We start from the raw sequence: 21,988 nt of genomic DNA, 5'->3' as shown, positions 1-21,988 counted from the left end.
CTATGACTTGGTTTTCGACCTCCCATGAGACTGCAGCCACGATGCAGGAGGCTGGCAGGATGGTTTCCTCCACGGAGGTGGTGGCTTCAGGGGCAAACTGACGGGACAGTGAGTCGGGTTTCTGGTTCTTGGAGCCTGGTCTGTATGACAGTGTGAAATGGCACCGGTTGAAAAATAGAGACCAACGGGCTTGGCGGGGATTCAATTGTTTAGCCGACTGCAAATACTCCAGGTTTCTGTGATCTGTCCAAATGAGGAATGGAACTCTGGATCCTTCCAGCCAGTGCCGCCAGTGCTCTAGAGCCAGCTTGATGGCAAGGAGTTCTCGGTCCCCAACATGATAATTGTGTTCCGCAGGGGTAAGACGTCGGGAAAAGTAGGCACAGGGGTGTAATTTCTGGGTCTCAGGAGATCTCTGGGACAACACGGCTCCTACCCCGGTGTCCGAGGCATCCACCTCCACTACAAATTGGCGGTTCAGGTCCGGATGGAGAAGCACTGGAGCTGAGGTGAACAGTTCCTTAAGTTTGTCGAAAGCTTGGGCTGCTGCGTCTGACCAGAAAAAGGGAACTGATGGGGAAGTGAGACGTGTTAGGGGGAGAGCTGTACGGCTGAAGTTGCGGATAAAGCGTCGATAAAAGTTTGCAAAACCCAGAAAGCGCTGCAGTTTTACAGAGGTAGGAGTCGGCCACTCCACAACAGCCTTGATCTTATCAGGGTCAGCTCTGACCTGTCCACGCTCGAAGATATAGCCCAGAAATGAGATGGCATCTTTATGAAAGTCACACTTTTCTGCCTTTACAAATAAGCGGTTTTCCAACAGTCTCTGAAGTACCTGTTTGACATGTTGCTCATGTTCCGAGTGAGTCCGGGAGAAAATGAGGATGTCATCCAAATAAACAAACACAAAACGGTTAATAAGATCTCTCAGCACGTCGTTAACCATGGTCTGAAACACTGCAGGAGCGTTACACAACCCAAAAGGCATGACCAGATATTCGAAGTGGCCGAGAGGGGTTCTGAAGGCAGTCTTCCATTCATCACCTTCTTTTATTCTCACCAAATGATATGCGTTGCGGAGGTCCAATTTAGTGAAGATTGTGGCGCCATGAAGGGAGTTGAATACAGAGTCAAGCAGAGGTAAAGGGTACTTATTCTTCACAGTGATAGCGTTTAAGCCACGATAATCTATACAAGGCCTGAGTGAACCATCCTTCTTCGAGACGAAGAAAAAGCCAGCCCCTACGGGTGACGAAGAGGGCCTGATTAGTCCTGCAGCGAGAGAATCTGAGATATATGTCTCCATAGCCTCAGTCTCTGGTCGGGAGATGTTATATAGACGACAGGTGGGTAATGGTGCCCCCGGGAGCAGATCAATGGAACAGTCATAAGGTCTATGTGGGGGAAGAGCTGAGGCGTTGTCCTTGCTAAAGACCTCCCTTAAGTCGTGATAGACTGCGGGAACGGTGGACAGGTCAAGGGGAACAGGTTGGCGGCTGGAAACAAGGGTAGCAGGGACAGCTGAATGAAGGCAGGTGGCATGACAGAAGGAACTCCAGTTAATAATCCTCCCACTCTGCCAGTCCAGGTGGGGGTTGTGCTGAGCCAGCCAAGGGTGGCCTAAAACCAGAGGGGATTTAGGTGAGTCGACGATGTAAAACGAGATAAGTTCTTGATGATTACCCGAAACAATCATCTTTATAGGAAGGGATTGCAGTGTGATGGTGTAAAGAAGACTGCCATCCAGGGCCTGCGCAGATATGGGGGATGAGAGGGTCTCCAAGCCAACATGTAGCGAGCTAGCTAAGGATCTATCCAAAAAATTGGCCTCTGCACCAGAGTCTACCAAGGCATCAACAGAATGGGGAACATTATCGCTGAACAGGACTGCTGGAATGAGAGTTTTAGTGTGGGGAAGTACCTCAGAGGATATGGTCGTCAGTACCCCCACTGCTGCTGACGACCCTGGTCTTTTGATCGGTTGGGACAGAAAGAAATACGATGTCCAGGTAGTCCACAGTAGTAACAGTCTCCCGAGGTCCTTCTCCTCTGCCGCTCCTCCGGGGAAACGTGCGCTCTTCCCAGCTGCATATGCACCTCTGTGGGAGTGGCTGTGTGAGGGAAAGATGGTATTGCTCCAGAGAAATACTCCTGCTTGTTACTAGATTGGGATCTCCGTTCCCGGTCCCTCTCCCGCAGTCGGTTGTCCACCCGGATGGCGAGGGAAATTAGTCCCTCCAGGGACTCAGGCGTGTCACGGGTTGCTAGTTCATCCTTCAACCGGCTGCTCAGACCGTTAGCAAAAACGTCACGGAGAGCATCATCATTCCACCCAGAATCTGCGGCGGCTGTCCTGAAATCAACAGCAAAGTTAGCCACACTCATAACTCCTTGACGGAGGCTGAGGAGACGTGTAGCAGACTCTCTGCCTCTTACAGGATGGTCAAAAACCTTTTTCATCTCTTGGACAAAAGATGAAAATGACTGCTGTCTGAAACCCTGTTGTTCATAGGCTGCTTCCGCCCAATACAGAGCTCTCCCTTCAAGGAGTCCGATCACAAAAGAAATCTTAGATCGATCCGTGGCGTAGGTGAATGGTTTCTGATCGAATACCAGTGAACATTGAAGCAAAAATCCTCTACATTTGCCTAAATCACCAGTATACGGCTTGGGATCTGGAATATGCGTCTCTTACGGGGTGTGCTGAGTCAGGTTGGGAAGCGGGCGGATCGGGAGCAGGCAGCTGAGACGGTGCGGGACGGCCCAAGCCGGTGACGTGTGTTGTAAGCTGGGTTAGCTGAGAGAGGATCGCACGATAGTTCTGATCCAGAGTTAGCATCATTTGCTCATGTCGAGCGAGACGTGCATTCTGACCTGAAATGGTGCGCTGAAAGCTGTCAGTGGTGGCTTCCGGATTCACGTCCGTCGGATCCATTCAGTGGCCAGATTGTTCTGTTGTAGGTGAGGGGCTAGTAGGATCCAAAGAGCGGACACTTTGAGTATAGAGAGAGATTTATTGATTTCCCACAGATTCCTGTGAATTCTTCCAGCGGAACCTTCAGAGACTGGCAGACCGGCGAGCATCAGGAGGCAGGCAGGCAGGCAGGGGAGCAAACGAACGAGCAGGCAGGCAGGAGGAAGACAGGACAGGTTACGAATCAAGGTCAAGCACAAACAATGTAAGCTGAGGCCGAGAGCTGTTTTACCACAGGGCAATCAACAATCTGGCACTGGATAGCAGGCAGAGCTGGTCTTAAATAGGTGGTGCGTTGATTGCTGAAATGTGGATCAGCTGTGCCTCCAGGTCCCAGCTGACCACGCCCACCAGGGAACAGGAATCACCACAGATATGTAGAACCTTAAAGGGTACATAGAAAAAAACAGTATTCTTCCATACTTTTGAAGTACTTGTAGCCACTTGATCCCCCCCACAGATGGAAACCTATTTGTCAGGAAGAATTTTGGTTACTGACAGACACCATTTACTAACAACTGTGCTCGGACACGAAGTTATTTCTATATCCATGTTTACCCCTAAATATCAGCCTCTTTTCCGCTCTCCTACAAAAGGCCTCGTCTTGCGGCTGACCACTGCTGTTGAAAAGAATTTTTTCCTCTTTATCTGTCTTTGTGGTTAAAAACAGGTTACATTATCAAATAAAAAAATAAAAAAAGACACTTTGCCCCTTTAAACAATTATATAAATGGATGTGGTCAGTACACATTGCTGTTTATGAGAGCAGAACCTAAAGAATACAACCCTTCATAAGAAGACCGAAGTTTTTATTTAACATTTTACCTGAACATAGCTCATGAGGCCAAATTAGTTTTAAGTGAATTACATAACTTTGTATTTACCGAGCTGTATTATACACTAAATGAACCAACTTGATGTTGGTTGCAACCAGTTCTTGCCTTTTCTGTGTGCTTTAGATTTTCTTCCATTATGTTCTAAATCTAGCTGACACCTTAAGAGAAACTTCCAAACTTTTTATGTAGAACTTTAAAGGGTTATTTTTCTCTTTAATAAGAAAACCAGCCCGATACATCAGATCAAACTTTTATCTTCCCCTGTAGTAAATTTATGCCTTTTGAAGATGAAACACCACAATAAGCCAGTGGCTTTAGGCTACCACTCACAAAATGTCCTTTCAGCATAAATTGAGGTTAAAATTCTGAATATAAATCAAAGAAAGTGGATATGAGTAAAAAATGGGTTTAAATACACAATTAGCAGGTGTTAGTAATGGGAAGGTGAAAATGGACACTAAAGAACAGAGAGAAATAAATGAAGACATGATGGTCTATAGAGAGAGAGAGAGGAGCAGATAGATTACAACAAGTCATTCTTTATTACGGTGCAAAGTCAGGAACTCAGCATTCTGTAAAGCAATGAGCCGTGGAGTATGGTATGTGATCCTCTGAGAGAAGGCTATACTCACATTTATTCTTCAGCCCCAGCAGACTCCTTTCCTGCCGGTCACAACTACGGTGCCTTTTTATTTCAAGTAGACATGTGCACGCATGTGTGAGTGTGAGACAGAGGACAGCTTTTTCTCTAAAAGATGTTTGATAATTCTAAAGTCATATATATTTTCTGGGAGTAATAAGTTTGCAGAAAGTCGAATTGCTACGCATGATCTTTCCCTCTGACATTTTAGTTCAATACTGGACCTCCGAAATCAGCAATGGTCCTATTTTGGATTTAATTTATGTCTTTATTCAAAGAAGTATCTGTTGAGGTTATTCATGCAGATACATACTCCCACTCCCAACGCAGAAATCTAGTAGTTTTAAAGTGATTATGGTTCTAGCTTAGCCAGTGCTAAGGTTAATTAGCATTGGCTAAGCTAGAACTATGTGATCCAGTTTAACGGGAGGCTAGCAAGGCTACTACTTGAATTTAAAGTAGCTGCATGAACAAATGAGGAAATATATCCCGTTACCTCTCTGATTTAGTATAAAAGAAACAGCAAGAGAAAGGGAGATGCTATATTTCTAACTTCTTTGTAATGAAGGACACGTGAGGCCGAGACCAACCCCAGCCCCTGTATCAGCTCACAACTCGGAGTTGGCCGCATGAGAATCCAGTCTGCCAGTCAGTTAGGCAAAACTGAACTCCTCACTACCACATTAGGCTCCTTACTTCACACCAAAACAACCAACTCCGTCTCCATGAACCGTTTTGAAATATTCAAACTTCCAACTCCAACTAATCACCAACTTCCAGATTTTCAACCTAAATATGTTTCATTTGCCATGTTTCTCCCATGTAACCACTGTTTTTACAGCAGCGTGTACAAGTCTGTGCGTTAGAGAGAAGAACACAATAATTTCCTTTCATGGTGTATGGAACTACCAACAATGTCTTGCCCCCCCAACCCCCTCTTGTATAAAAGTCTAGCTCCACCACTGCTTCAACATCAGTTTATTTTGTCATGTAGTTCAAATAAAACCAATTTAGTCATGTTTTCATGACTAAATGCCAAGTCTAAAGTTACAAAATGATCTGCAATCTTCTGCATTGTGAGCTCCATTTTGCCTCTGTGCGTCCAGTAAACAGAGTCCCTGCTCGATCACATTTAAATCTACCTCTGCTCTGTTTTGAAGAGGCCACACACACACGCTTACAGAATGATGTTTGCTAAGTGAGCAAACATCAGCTTCTCGTGTCCTCCAGCTAACAAGCACAACAGACTGCTGCGGATGCTAAAGATGTGTGTGTCTGTGTCAGCTAAACCCCCACAGCATTACTGACAGAGTGTTTGACAGCGAATGGGGACTGGCTTTGTGGACACTGTGACAGGACCCAGGATGATTTCACAGGATTATCTCACTTCTCTGGCAGATGTGCCACTTTTCCAAAGTTTCGACTACATTTCTACACAGTGAAAAGAAAAAAAAACTGCGGTCTTATTGCAGCTGACACGTGGAGTTGTTTAACTGACTGGAAAAAGTTTTTCTGCAACTTTTTTTTTTTTTTTTTTCACTTTTGTCATTCAGTATTGATGCCTCTGATATTTGATTCCATGCATATCATAGAAAATGCAGAGAAAGTTTAATTAGGAGCTAAATAGATGAACAAGAACTGATATCAAGTCATTTTATTGAGCGATAAGCCATTGAAAGAGCTGTTTTCTGACGTGAATCAGGCGTTTAACTGGCTTGAGACAGGCATTAGGAAGAAAAACCACTAAGAGCCTAAAGAGCACATCTATCAGTCAAACAGGAAGGTGGGTTAGGTTTCCTGTGGTGTTTTATTGCTGAAGGTAAATTTGACCTTCTAGATGGTGTCATGGGTTCTTTGAAATACCAAAGCTGTTCTGCAGAAGAATGTAAAGCCCTGCTTGGATGTACATCAAAGTCAACCAGAGCCTTATCTCCCAAGAATTTAGCTCCTGTTCACATTCCTGACAACCACATGTACATGTGTGTGTACATGTGTGTATTCCTCAACTAAAGGAGTCAGACAAGTTACACAGTGAAGGTTACAGAGGACCATATAGGTTATATTTTTGTGCTATATGAGTTTCTTATGTTGCAGTTTTAGCTTACTTTCTTTGTTGTTGCGTCTTCTTTATGGATTTTAACTTAATTAAAAGTGCAATTTATGCCAAACTATGTTTTTATATTTAACCTGTACTTGGCGTGTTATATCTACTGTAAGTATTTTGGAGTGTTAAACTACCTAAGTTGCTTTGGTGTGAACAGCTGAAGGGGAAAAAAAGAGTGAAACAGTGATGTCCAAAGCAAAAGCTGCCTTCCATCACAACATTCAAACCCTAACTCATCGCCCACCTCTTCAAATAGGCATCAGTCTAACTGGACACTGTACATCACACTTCTTTTTTTTTGCTTCATCATGTTCGTGCTGGTATTTCTTTTTTCTATGCTCTTATAATCTTAAAAAGTGACCTTGGGTGACTCAAAAGGCAGCAACATACAAAATGCATTATTATTATTACTACTGAAGGGCTGCACAATGGCGTAGTAGCTACCACTGTGGCCTCACAGCAAGAAGGTCACTGCTTGGCCTTTCTGTGCGGAGTTTGCATGTTCTCCTCATGGGTTTTTCCCCGGTACCACGGCTTCCTCCCACTACTCAGAGATAGACACATTAGGTTAATTGGTGACTCTAAATGTCCCCAGTGTGAGTCTGACTGGTTGTTTGTCTCTTTGTGATGGACTGGCAACCTGTCCTCTCACCCAGTAATTGCTGGGATAGGCTTCAGCTTCCCAGCGAGCCTTAATCAGACAAGGCGGTTTGGAAAATGAATGACTGAATTATCACTGAGTTTTGTTTTTTTTTTTTTTAGAATGAAGCTGCAGCTTTAGCTCCATTCTGACGTGTGAGTCACGTGAGTCTGGTTCAGAAATCCAGCATTTGAATTTGTTGCTCTGCAGTCAGGGGATTTTTGCGTTGCCCCCACCCATTCATTCATTCATTCATTCATTCATTCATTATCCTAACCGCTTAGTCCAATGAAAGGTCATGGGGAAGCTTGAGCCAATCCCAGCTTTCGCCCCCGGGCGAAAGGCGGGGTACACCCCGGACAGCTCGCCAGTCCATCGCAGCCCCCACCCATGATGTGCTTATTCTTTTCATTGGTGTGAAATGGCTTATTTTAGTTTTTTTTTATCTGACTTTACATTATTGATCCACATGAATCTTGTCGTTTGGCTGTTCTGAATGGTTGGACGAGAGGCCCGCTGGGCTAAATCTGGAGGTGGGTCACGCCTCCAGGAATCCAGAAGGGATCTACCAGCTGATAACGACACGTCACAACAGACGTTGGATGATGTTTCTGAAGCAGTTTGAAGGGACTTATCAATGCTAAAAGTACAGCTCCTTTCTAAAAACTCATTTGCTGATCAGAAAGCCGACGTTCCACAACAGTCACTGTTTCTATCCTGGAGAATTCTGCTTTATAAATTTTTGTGTCTGAACAGACATATGAGCTGAAAGTCAGTAGTGTGTGTCTCACAAACAATAACTACACTATAGCCGATATATTCAGAGGTGTTTTTGATTATTTCAGAATACAACCTGACAATATATTTTCTTGGTCCCTGGGTTTAGTTTCTGGACTTCCCACAGAGATAAATCAGAATTTTGTAACACATAAAGACTTTAAACTTCAATTTGTGTTTCAAGTTTATCAATTTAAAATCCATCTTTCAATTTTGACCAAGAATTTTTGTAGAATTTGGACAGTTTTCTGCTTTTTAAGCTATTGTGGAAGGTAAGCCGAGAGTTTAGAAAACTGATTCTCTTTTGACATGACTATTGCCTGTGGGTGCTACAGTTTGCTCCCACATCAGCCCACAGCGTTGTCTTCCACTTTGAAATGCCACTCAACATGAGAACAGCTTGGTCAGCCCCACTGGTCTGCACCTGCTGCAAGATAAACCAAGTCCATCCGCAAAACACATGAATACACACGCACACAGATGTAGTGGAGTCTTGCATTAAGACTTGAAGAATTAGACAGAGATGACCTTTAAGGAGCTGAGGTGAAAAGAATCACAGTGAGACCAGCTGTCAGACGCCAAGCACCTCATGTTCTCAAGATGGTTAATGCTATTTATTCCTGCAGGAATAAAGCTTTTCAGTGGATTTTAAGCACACAAACACGTCAAAAGAAACACCAAATACCAGAGACTAGTTGATATTCAACTCACTGAACAGACAAAGGGAGCTTTTTTAACCAGTGGAACCAGGATTTTTGCAAGCTTCCCTTCTGATTTATAGCTTAAACACTATCATAAGCCTCAGGTAGGACACAAGATGAAAACTTCATCAGCGTTCCATGAACACAGAATAACTACCTCATGCAAAGTGTGGCCGAAACTGATGCAACACCTTCAGCTACGCATGTCAATCATATCTTATGCAATCTATAAGATCAGCTCCTTAACACCTGCATCTCTTTGAACTTTCTTTGAACAACTGTGTTTAAAAGTGATTAGTAGTCAGGGTATCTTTATAAAGTACCAAAAGAGATGTTTATTTCACATATTTTTCATCATGTATTTATAGATTTAATCTGCAGTTTTTAGCCATTTTAACATTTAATGTTTTATATTCTAATAATCTTAGAAGTATTTATCTAGTCTTGAGCTGCCCAAAGCATCCTTGTACATATTAAGTTAAATCCACTCACAAAATTCTATTTCTAGTTTAATTAGTCTGAAGATACTCAAGGAAAAAACTTGTATGCACAGAACACACTGCTTTTTCTGTCATATTAATGTTGCAATAAAGTATAAATACATACAATATAAACAAGAAAAAAAGATTATTTGAATAAAATGAATGAATAAGAATTAGAAAGAGAAAATAAGCAGGTGGTGTGATGCATTAAAACCCACTGGGGCATTACACAGCCTTAAGTGAGAGCAGTTTATTTTAACTAAAGTTAATAGAGTTAATTTATTTACTGACCTGAATGACCTCAGAGTCTGGCTGTAAAGAATTACCCTCATGTAACCTCGCTTTAGCACGCCATCACAAGGACACACTCACACATAGTCTGTATTTGTAGGATTAACCTAGAATAACAGGATGGTCATAGGTCTCAGGACTTTGCCCTGGAGGTGCGTGACTGATCAGTGGAGGGAAAACTACGCTCATTTGTACTGTGTAGAACTACAGTGGAGGTGGGTGAAAAGTGTAACACACCCTGACAGCGAGCCTTATAAGGACACTGATCTCTAATCGGTTCGAGCGGCCGGATGTTAACTCTAAACATAACGCAGGGGTCACACAGGTCACACGCACTAAAAAACGCAAATAAACTGAGATTCATTTCCAGTTCTGTGTGGAGTTTGCATGTTCTCCCCGTGTATGCGTGGGTTCTCTCCGGTACTCCGGCTTCCTCCCACCATCCAAAGACATGCATGTTAGGTTAGTTGGTTACTCTAAATTGCCCCTAGGAGTGAGTGTGAGCGTGAGTGTGGTTGTTTGTCTCTGTGTGGCCCTGCGATGGACTGGCGAGCTGTCCAGGGTGTACCCTGCCTGTCGCCCAAAGCCTGCTGGGATAGGCTCCAGCCTCCCTGCAACCCTGAATTGGAATAAGCGGTTCGGAAAATGAATGAATGAATCATTTCCAGTTCATATTGTTACTTCTCATCAAGGGTTCATGTACAGCAAATTTATAGATTTGCATATTGTGTGTTTTCGTGTACGGTAAAGCACTGAGGACTGTCATTGCTGACAAATCATTTTATCAATTTATATTGTTGAGGATTTTTAAAGCTTTTCTGAAGTTATGATAACACAAAGCAGTAAAGTCAATGGAGAGTGGATATTAGAGACCAAAGCCTGGACCACAGTCATCCTGCTCCAAACCCATCAGCCTGAAACTATCAAACTGAGGCATCTAGATGTGCATCCAACAAGTAGCCAATGAACCGTTCTTCCCAATAACATGATGTATCACACACTTCAAGTCTGACTTCAAGCTACTAATCCTGTAATAAATCTTCAAAGTGAGTTTTCTTTTCCATAAATAGTCAGAATACACATCTTGATTTAACTCAAACCATATTAATGATTTGATCAACATGAAACAAATCGTTGATGCGTTGCCTCCTGCTGCGTTGTGTTTGGTGTAAGTTAGATGCTAACGTGTGTATAAACACACCGGCCGCATGCCATGGCTGATTCAGCAAAGCTCGCAAGAAGACTGTACAGAAGAAATGAGAGAGAGTGTTAATATACAGGCTAGAGAGACAGGGACGGATTAAAAGTGCACAGGCCCCTGGGCCCAGAGTGTCCCATGAGCCCCCTTTCAGCGCAACTTTGTAAAAATTGTGAATAATACATTGTGAAACAACATTTCTCACATCCCTCAGTCAGTGGTACCAACAGCAGTACGCCAGACACTGTGGTGTAACTATCTGGCTTTTATGTACATTTTGTTTCATGTCCAAACTGCTGCTGTATGACCTATGTGGGCCTTGATAGTCTCCAAAGGGGCCCCAAGTGGGTGTGGGCCCCTCCCCATAATGTCCATTGGATAATCCAGCCTTGTAGAGAGAGCTCACAGTACAGGTTGAATGGTTTGAATGTGCTTAATCTTCAGAGTGAAATTGTCGTGGTTTTTCCCAGCAGTTCCTGAAGGCATCCTCCAGTGCTGATTTACTGATGCTTTCCACCCGTGCCTCTCTCTACTTAAGCAGCAAGCCCAGGACTGCTGATCGCCGGATCGTCAAATTCTCTGTTCGTCTCCAGCCTGCAAACCAAACTCCTGGTTTCCCTTGGATTCCTGCCCTTTCTCTGTCCTGAGTACCTGCCTGCCCCAGCGGTTCCCTGAGCTCTGCTCTCGTGAGTCTTCCTGGTGTATTTGACCTTGGACTGGTTTTTGGATTCTGGGCTTACTCTCGTTCGTCTCTGGTGAGGTTACTTTTTGTTCTACCTGGACATTATTTCTCCCTGGAGTCTCATTCCCTGTGTGCACTCTACTAACCCCCCCCCCACCCGTCGTCTTCAGCCCCACCCATTGTGGATCCACCTAGAGAACTGGCTTCCTGCTTCCCTGACTCCAGCAGTTGTCAATAAACTATCTAACCTTATCCTGAGGTCTTATTCTTTTGGGTCCCATCTTCTGAATCGTCACAGAAATGGGACAATTATGAGGAAACAACTGAAAGGCAAGGTTCACCTGTACTGAAAAAGCAATAATTCAAAAGCAATAAAAGTAAAATTCACTCGAGTTTCTTCATTATTTCAATCAGTTAGTCAAACATTTAATTTTTCAGAAATTACATCACTAGATTCAGTGTTTAGATGTTCCATAGATCAGACAGAAGAGAGTCACAGGGCAGGTGAAAATGAGCGATCGCAGGTTGTGAGAGGGAGACAGTCAGAGATGAGCAAAAAAAATTCTTTCTGCGTAAATGCAGAATAATATGCTTCAGAAGTCCAACATTTTCTAACCTCAAATTATGTGTCAGAAATGAGACATTGCCAACACAAGTTATATGTTTTTACTTAGTAAACAACTGCCTGTCTGGAGGAAAAAGTCGTCACCTGGATTTAAATAAGCAGACAGGTAGAAGGCTCCAATTGGATAATTACTGCATGGATGATTTTCCTTCAGCTGCCAACAAGTTATTTAACCCTAACTCATGCACTTGGAACAACCATGTCTAAAGACACATGCTGTGGTCACGTTTCAGAAGGGTCAGATCATCGGCATCAAGAAGAGAAAACATCAAAGATGCTGAAACAGCTAAAACTGGGTTAACAGCCGTCCAGTGCAGGATTAAAAACTGGGAAGATAGAGAAGCCATGATCTTGGTGGAATAAATGCAGATTTCTGAATGGTCATAAACATGTTGATCGCTGAACATTTGGTGAAATCAGATTGTAAATAAACTTACTGTTTAATTGTTTCAGTCAGTTATAGAGTTAATGGGGGCGTTTCAGAGCATTGTGGGATATCCAACTGGAATGTCTGTCATTTATTTTTAAATCTTGAGGTATCTTCCTTTTTTTACCTGAAATTCAACTGCATGCCAGTTATTATAAAACTGACTATTAGATCATGAATGAAAAGAAAACTTAATCGCTTAAACACCTACAGAAAAAGTATGGACAGAAATCTATACTTAAGCTGTTTGGAGGTGGCTCCATCTCCATGTTTGCAGAAAGTTGATTTACATGATTATAATTGTGTCCAACCGATGTGGAGAGACGCCTTGTTTGGGCATCAAGTGAACATTTCACACGACCTTCTGCTCTATTATCTCACTGAAGGAAAAAATGTGATTTCAGTTCCTTTGTTTTCTCTGGACTATCCTTGCTCATGCGTCTCTTGCTCATTTGTGTGTCGCTATGTGTGTGTGTGTGTGTGTGTCAGGGTTTGGCTTGCCATGAGATTTGTATAATACGTGTGAGATAAGTCATTTTCATATTGAGTTTTTTTGCTTTATATAACAAGCCTTCATGATTTCATTACTCTTAAACCTCATCCCGCAATTATGCCACCTCTACTTGTGTTACCTTGACAACAGCATATTAGCTGGAGGAGTGTATTTCAACCACATTACACTGTGTTGCAGCAGAATATCGCCGAACCATAAAAAGAATAAAAGTTTTCGCAGTGACGTGACTTAAGTGGACTCAACCCAACAGCTTTACAGTGGAAGTTGGGTATATTTCTTTTTTTTTTTTTTTTTTTTTTTTTTAAGTCCTTCACTGAAGCGAAGCTCAACTCACACGATGGTTTCTCTCAGACAAACACATTCATGCCGTCATCGCTTGTGGTTAACTCGACCCATCAGCATACAGGTCAGTATGCCTCAACAAACGATGCAAAATTCTACCATGAAATTTCCCCGAAATTAAATTTCATGAGGAGGAGGTTGTGAATACAAGTGTGTGTGTGTGTGTGTGTGTAACTGTGCAAACCCTATCTGACGCTGTGCAGAAACCTCCTGGCTGAAATATAACCACTCGAGCATTATAATCACAGCCACTGTGGCACCATTAACATTTGCAGGCTAACCTGTCATCTTCTTCTTAGTATGCTTGAGCTACTGAACCCACTCTGTTCCATCTTGAAACACTGCAGACAGTGCAAGTAAATTATATGCTCACACTGCATTTGTGAGTGTAGACCTGCAAGCATGTCATCATCTTTTTGGTGCAAAAGATTTTTTTTTCCTTTCTCTGCAGTATTTACCTGCACAGGTGGGAGTTTATTTTGTAGTAGTTACTTAAATATGGATTTAAATGGGTCTGGTTTTCTGCATGAGTAAGCAGCAGTCAGAGGACCTTAATGTGTAAAGCTGGTGGAGGATCAAAAGGCCATTAAGGGGGAAAAAGGTAATGTAGATATGAGAAGGCTTTTTTACTTAAAGTTGACCATTTGGGATCTCTGTTGGAACAAGAACTTCTGTTTTATTTTCTTTGAAGATAAAAACAGAATTAGTTGTTTGATGTGCAGCAATGGTGCCACATCAAAATAAAGATAACCTGTAAAGGATATGCTCCACATACAGGATTTCCGTTTTGATTCATCTGCGTCCATCACATTAAGACCAAATCCAAACCTGATCCATGACAAAGAAAAAACATGCTCGGTGACAGCTTCGGTTCTGGCTTTCCACGGTAAAATTCACCGTGAAACCTGCAAATTAAAGAATAATTCTGCTTAAAATAAGTGGCAAGTTGACAGACTTACACCTGCCATTGTCATCCTGATATGTTAGACCTGATGTGTGTGTTTTTGGTAAAAAGCAGTTCTGGCCAGTTTTTCCACACTTTGATAACCCCCAACAGAGAAAAGGAGGGAAAAAAAACCCAGCAGGGACCATCTGTGTGAACAGCAAAGCATCAAAGCAGCGCTTTACTTTAACAAGCACAACTTCATCTGAAGTTTCTGCTTAATTTCCTGCACTAGAACTGATTCTAGTGCAGGAAACCCACAAGAGGAAGAATCTGAGTTAGTCAAGTGACACTGGATGGAAACAATATAATGGAATGAGACGTATTCAGCAGAAGTGGCCACTGAAAGATGAAAAATTGTGATTGTTTGGATGAATAAGATAAAAACAAAGGGTCTTATTCATACTATGTTACATTCTGGGATCAGAGTGCAATCTCCAAAGGAATACACTCCCATCACTTCTGTTTTCCAGCATTGTCTCCTGTTTAGGATTTGATTTTGTTTTACTGAAAATGATCAAATCTTTTGGACGAGTGAAGCAAACAATAAAACTAAAATGAGAGAGAAAATAGGTCATTTTGTGATGAATCAAGTCACACTGCTGAATGCTAGATCTGCATATAAACTACCACACGTTATACTAAATATTTACCAGAAACCATGCTAAATCTACTGTGTTTTTGTCTTCTTCCAGCCTGTGACGGACTGGCAACCAGTCTGGAGTGTGCCCTGCTGCCTCTCACCTGATGATTGCTGGGATCGGCTCCAGCTTCCCAACACTAAGTTGGATTTAGTGGTTGATTAATATTTTTCCAGTTGTATGTTTAATTCTGTGAAAGCCATGCAATGCATTCATGAGTCATGATATAAATAATGAAGATGTTTTCAGATTTGAAGTCATGAAGTCATTTTTAATGCATTAGAACGACAATTTTAATTTATTTATGAGAATTACAAATAGGCTTTAGATTTCAGAGCATGAATAAGTTTGAGGAAAATTCCTGAATTTGGACTTCAGGTTCCTTTTTTTAATGAAAAAGATGAAAAAATCTGTGGGCTGAATTTAAAAACACATGATTTAAAAGATAATCATCTTTCTAATATTGTGCAAAGTTCTGGATCAGCTTCTTATCCGAAACACTTCTGCTTGATTTGTAAGTTTTCTTCGATGATTTGTCAGTTTTTAAGTAACTTACATTTCACTATTCCTGACACTGCTGTTCTCAAGGTAACATTCAAAGTGTAATATTGATTTTGTGTCCTTAAAAAGTTTCATCACAAAAACATAAGACAGTTTATTGGGTTTTATTGCTTAATTTCTGTCATAATTTGCAATATTTCTGTGGAAAAGTGTCAGCAAATGCATGACTTTGGATGTTTTAATAAAAAAAATATCTGAAAATGCTCCAAAAGCATTGTTATACAGCAGATAGATGTATGGCCAATATAAACACTGACATACATTTAAAGAACAGAAGAATTAAGATATTGCATTACAATTACAGTACCTGCATGTAATTTCAAAACCATAAAATTTCTTCAGGTCACTGTGATTCATGTGGCGAAAACATTCAGCTTCCCACCACACTGGCTTCTTCACTGCATTTCTCTACATAAATGCATTATTTTTTACATTTCACAGAACCTGGAGGTCACTTACATCAGATTCAATGATATGCATTGCCTGAGGGGCTCCCACCCTTTTCATTGTAATTAATCTTCAGTAAAAAACTGTCTGCCACCAGAATTTCAATTTTTTTAAGGAGGAATAATGGGCACACCAATTTATTCTGAGGTTAAATCAACTGTTACTGAGATTCATGGTAAAGAGATGAAACGTATTCACAAACCTTCCACGAGTGTAAATTTACAGAAAAGGAGTGTAAAATGCAAACATAATAAAATGAATAATGGAATGCCTGTAATACAGATACAGGCATAATAAATCTTTTTTGTTTAAGGTAACCTCTTGCACTTTGATTAAAGACCTTTACTGTTATTGAAAAGCTGCTTTTACATAAACATTGTGAAGTCGTTGAAGCACCCATGTATTTTAAATCACACTTTAATGCCAACAAGCCAGGATTTTAGTTTTTATTCTCACTGTGGTCATGCTTTACATTTCTCACAAATGAAACACACTCATGGCCCACTACATGACATCAACAGACACATCTCAGTCATGTTTTGGAAGGGTCAGTGTGGTGAGATGACTGACATTAGGAGTTATCTGATTTAGGTAAGCGGCGCCCAAATCCGGTCCACAAGCTCTACCGCCCTGCAACTTTTAGATGCCAGCCCTCTCCAACTCACCTGAATCAAATGCAGGTGTTGCTGCCAGGCCTCTGCAGAGCCGAATCACATGCTGATGAGGGAATTTGACTCAGGTGTGTTTGGGAATGGCAGCAGTAACAGGACAACATTTCTCCAGGACTGAACTTTGCCACCCCTGGCTTAGCTCTTCACATATTTTCGTCCTGCATGCAGAGAATATGTTAATCCTCCACTTTTCATCTTTCATCTTTCAATCTGTGGTCCAGTAACATCCTCCCTTTGGTTTCAGCCTTTGCTTTGTTGTGTTTGGGTCATTTGGCCTGCTTTGGACTGCTTGCAGTGCTCACACAGCCCATGCTGCCTGGAACACAGCAGCATGTCAGAGCTGTATGGATTACAGAAGGCACGTTGCCAAATTCGCCATCAGGACCATCAGACTCACTCTCTGGGTTCATTTCCTCCAACTGTGCCTCCACTGTCACTTCCAGCAATAAAAGCTGGCACAATGTACCCAAAAGGCATTCCACCCCCGTGGAGATAACGTATAAAGTCATTTCTTCTAATAAGTTAAATCAGGTGTTACTAAGGTGGTTGACAGCAGCTGCATTTACAGTCCTTTTTTTCCTCCCAAAAAAGGGCGGTAAGTGTTCTCAAGTCGATGGACTATGCAGTCTCGATTCACAGAGGTCTATAAAAGAATAGGATGTCCTGGTTAATAAAACTTCAGTAAAGATTTGATGAGCTTAGGAGAAAAATGCTTAAAATGTTTAAAAGAATTTTATGTCTTTTCCAAACTGTTGCCTGTTAGGTTTAAAGCAGATGGCAACAATAAATTATCCTCCAAATATTACAGAAACATGGCTTCACATTGTTGCATAAATTAAAGACCTTTAGTCATAGACCACAGACTGTATAGGAAAGATGGACGGAGCCTCTGGCGGTTTAAAGTGAAGCCTTTGCTGAAGTACATGAAACTGCAGTTTCCCCCTCAACCACTAGGGGCTGCAAAACAGAGCAAATCCCCATAGACTCCCATGTTAAAAAGACCAACTTCACAGCAAAAATAAACATGTTTACAGCCTGGTTCAAAAATCCATTTTCGGTTTAAAAGGTCAGGTTTACCTTCACGACAACTGTAGGGGGAGTGAATTTTTTATCTAACTCGCCCGTTTAAAAGTAATTTAAACTCAAAATTTGGCATATTTAGGGGCGTGTCCTTTTGACTGACAGGTATCAGATCTCCCGCTTCAAGTAAGAAGAATGTAGAACAACCGCGGTTTTTAGCCGGTTAACAACGTGACTTAGCTTTAGCCCGCTTACCTCCGTTGGCTGGTTAGCTCCTGTTAGCTCCAGGTTAGCTTGGTTAGCTCTTAGCGACAGGTAGCTCGGAGTTCGCTCGATGTCAATCATCCACCATGACGCTCACGTGTAAGGAGAAATGAAAAAGAACTGCTTGATCTCACATGAAAGAATACATCAATGGTTATTTCATGGAGTTAAGACATGTTTTGTGTATTTTTTCTATTCCTTGTAATAAATATCTGCTTAATCTTGTCAGTTAGCTTTTTTCAATTGAAAATAATAACTAAAATTAAGATTGATTCTAATTATACAATTAAATGTATTAAATGTAGCAATACTGAATAAGGGGGATTTTGGGGGTCTGTTGGTTGTTAAACATGCTAATAAGATTCACATATGCATGAAAAAAGACACGACCAAAGAAAGATTCTTTCTTTTGCTAAATCTTTTCCACACAGATTAAATTTTTCTTTGCCAGATATCAGCCAAAATGCTGCTCTAATCTAGAGCTAAAAAACAACATTTTCCTGAGCTAGTTTTATTTATTTTTTTCATTCATTTGTCTTTTTCAAAATTTACAGGTCATAAATGTTCTCACTGCACCAAAATGTCCTCATTACAGTGAGTTCAAATGAAAAGAATATAAAAACAAAAAAAACTAAACTTGAAATTGGAAGCTACTCATAGAACAAATGTCCTCCATTTTAACAGGACAAATCTTATACTGGTAATGTAGAAACCTAAAGGTGAAAACATTTTTTTTTCTTTTTTTTTTTTTTGTCTTGTCCAGCATTTAAGCAAGCAGACTGATGTTCTGGATGCTGTGTTCTGCTGAGCAAATTTATTTTGCCAAGGGGAACTTTTATAGATGTAATGATCCCCTTGTATTTCTTGATTCTTATTTTATTTTTCTATTTGCTTTGGATAATAGTTAACTATTATTATTAACTAACTATTAAATAGTTAATAGTTAGTTACAGAGTTTATGCTGCTGGACCTGACCGGAAAGGACAGGAAAGGGGCAGAAAGAGAACAGAAAAGAGAACATAAAAAACAAAAAGAGATCAATGCATACACGTATATGCACATACATACCCACCTACATATATATGTATATACACTCGCACATACAGTATATACATACATACATATATATAGATAGATATACATACATACATACATATATATATATACACACAAACATACATACATATACATACATATACACATACATATCCATGCACATACATACAGACATATACATACATACATATGTACACACACATACCCACCCACACACATAAATATATACACCCACACAAGCCAACTCTAGATTCATGGTCCCTGTGGAGAACAAAACCATTGACAATCAGGAGGACCAGAAACTAGCAAGTTAAATCAAAAAGACAGAAAGAGAGGTACCTGCTGTAAACTTGCTGGATGACTCAGTGACTGTGACACATGCAGAACATTCATGCAGAACATTTAGAGTGGAACGTGTTCAGAGAAGAGTGATCATGCCAATGTGACCCCGCCTGCCTAAGGCTAGAGGCAGGCCAGGAGAACCCAGAAACCCGGGTAACCGACAGTCACCCCCAGGTACAGACCCCAACCACCCCACTCCGGAGCCAGCCATGCATCCGCCCAGGAGGTGGCGAAGGAGGTCCCCAACCAGAGTCCCCCACAGTCAGGGGGAACAGGCCCCAGCAGGCCCAGGCCGGCAAGGGCCGATCCCACCGGGCACCGGCCACCTAGGGCAGATAGAGCGCAGGCCCCAGGGCCCAGAGAGCAGCCCCCCGCCCCCGCAGGCAGAGGGTACATCCCACACCGACGGAGGACCAGGATCCCCAGACCGCCACCTAGCGGCAGCCAGGTCGCACCCCAGTGCGCCAGCTGCGCTCCCCGGGTACAGGACACCACCCCCCCACCACCAAACCACACACACATATATACATGCATACCCTCCCTCCCCCAACACGCACTCCCCTCTCAGCCCCCATCCACACACCCCTCCGCAATCTACACACATCTCCCATCACATACACACCCCCACCCCACCTCTACTCACTCACCCATACCAAGTCACACAAACCCCAACCGACCCCGCCCCCACACACGCTCACACCCTGCCACCCCATCCCTCTACTTCTACCGAACCACACATGCCCCACCAAACACCCCTCCACCACCCACAGCCCCCCCACAGACACCCTCACTCCTCCAACACAGGCACACCCCATTACATACAACCAACCCACCAACATACCCCTCCACACACGCACACACACACACACATCTACTCATCTGCACACATCCCTATCCCCTCACCCCCCTACCCACCTATATCCCCAACCCTAATCCCCCCCCAGCCACCGCACCATCCATCTGTAACCCCATACACCTACTCCCACACATCCTCACCTCACCCCTCCATCATGTCCCATGTGAGATGTCCCAGAGGGGGCAGAGGACAGGATGGCCCCGATCAGGGCCCCCATAATTACCACCCACCACTCCCAGCGTCCCCCCCACCACTCCACAGATGCAGCTGACCCAGCACCCCCCCAGGGCTGGCGACAACCCTCCTACAGCCAGGCCAGCCCAGACTCAGGTCTAATGGATGGCACTCTTCCCCCACCTGTACCCTCCCCCAGTAAAGCCCCGAGAATAGGGGCATGAGAGGACCCTATCGCCCCTGCCTCCCCCCCCGCTTATGACTGATTGTGAAGTATGTATTAGTTGCAATTAAAATTGAGGGAAGTGCCACGCGGTGTTGGGAGAGGGACCACCTAAGCAGCCCCGCCCACCATACACCGCACGCCCTTCCCCCTAATCATGTGAGTCGTCAGTGTTTTGGTGTTTTGATGTCTAAGTGTAATTAAAACTGGGAGGTGAGCCGAGGCTGGGTGCAGCGATCAAGACCACCTTGATGGCCTTTCTCACCACCCAGCGCCACGTGCACACCTCCCAATACCCTGCCTGTGTGTGATGGGGAGCGGGGAGGAAGAGGAAGCTCACCCTCCACAAGAAGGAGAGCTGCCAGCAGCACTGGGCATGCCCCCCCCTCCCAGGGCCTCCCAAGGACCAGGACAAGCCAGGGGCAGCCATCCCCGTAACCAGAGCCTTCGGCGAATCTAACCAGAGAGTCATCACCGACCCAAGAGGGGACCAACTCACCACACGCAGAAGGGGGGCATGAGGACAGAGAAGAGGAGAGGCGGCAGAAGGGGAATCCCAGACCGATTGTCCACCGCCCCCTCACTCACAGAGGACACCTCCACCTGGGGACATGAAGTCCCCCCTTGTCCACACATCGGCACTTTCACACACATCCGCCACTGTCTCAGCACACACACCTACACCCACACACACACTTCCCGACACATACAGGTCCACCCAGCCACACATTCAGCCTACCCTCAAAACCATCCTCCTGACCCCCACGTCACATCCAAATCTCCCCCACCCCCACCCATCACATCTACACTTATCCACCAACCCACCACACACATGCACCACCCACTCCCCCATACATACACCCCTGCCCATCCCCCCCCCCCCCCCCCCCCCCCCCCCCCTGTGTGTTATTTTGGATAACAATTTCGGGGCATTGAGATTTAAGAATTCTGCAGCCCTGATAGCTGCAAGTTTAATTGATCAGGGGTGTATTTCTTACCTATAATAGATTTAAGTTGGTGGTATTCTAAGAATTTGGTGCTGCTGATTTCATATCGTGAAGTAATTATATATTATATAATATATATATATATATATATATATATATATATATATATATATATATATATATATATATATATATATATATATATAGTATATTATATACGGTGAAAACACTTTAATGTTCTCAGAATACAAAGATGTTATAAATAGGATGATGAATGTCCAAACATAGTCTGCTTTGTCATGTCTATTGTTGCCATTAGCGACGGCTGTGAGGTTCCAGGTAAATAGCAAACATTCTTGTCTGCATTTCTCTTTCTGACAAACAAACATTCAACCAAACAGCAGCACATCTGGGCAGAATGGGGATGAGCTAAACTGCTCCAACAAATACCTGAGATAAAAATAGAGCAAATAAACAGGGAGAAACATGGATCTCTGGTCATTTTGGAAGCTCATCATTTTAAAACCTTTGCCCTAAATTTAAAAATCACTTTGCTGTTGTTGTTTTTTTTTTCTTTTTCCCCTGAAAGCTGACACTGGCTGCTTAAGGT

The sequence above is a fragment of the Telmatherina bonti genome, assembly GCF_933228915.1.
Source record: "Telmatherina bonti genome assembly, chromosome: 22".
In the NCBI taxonomy this organism is placed as follows: domain Eukaryota; kingdom Metazoa; phylum Chordata; class Actinopteri; order Atheriniformes; family Telmatherinidae; genus Telmatherina; species Telmatherina bonti.
The sequence above is the reverse complement of the archived record's forward strand: the minus strand, read 5'-3'. Positions refer to the sequence as shown.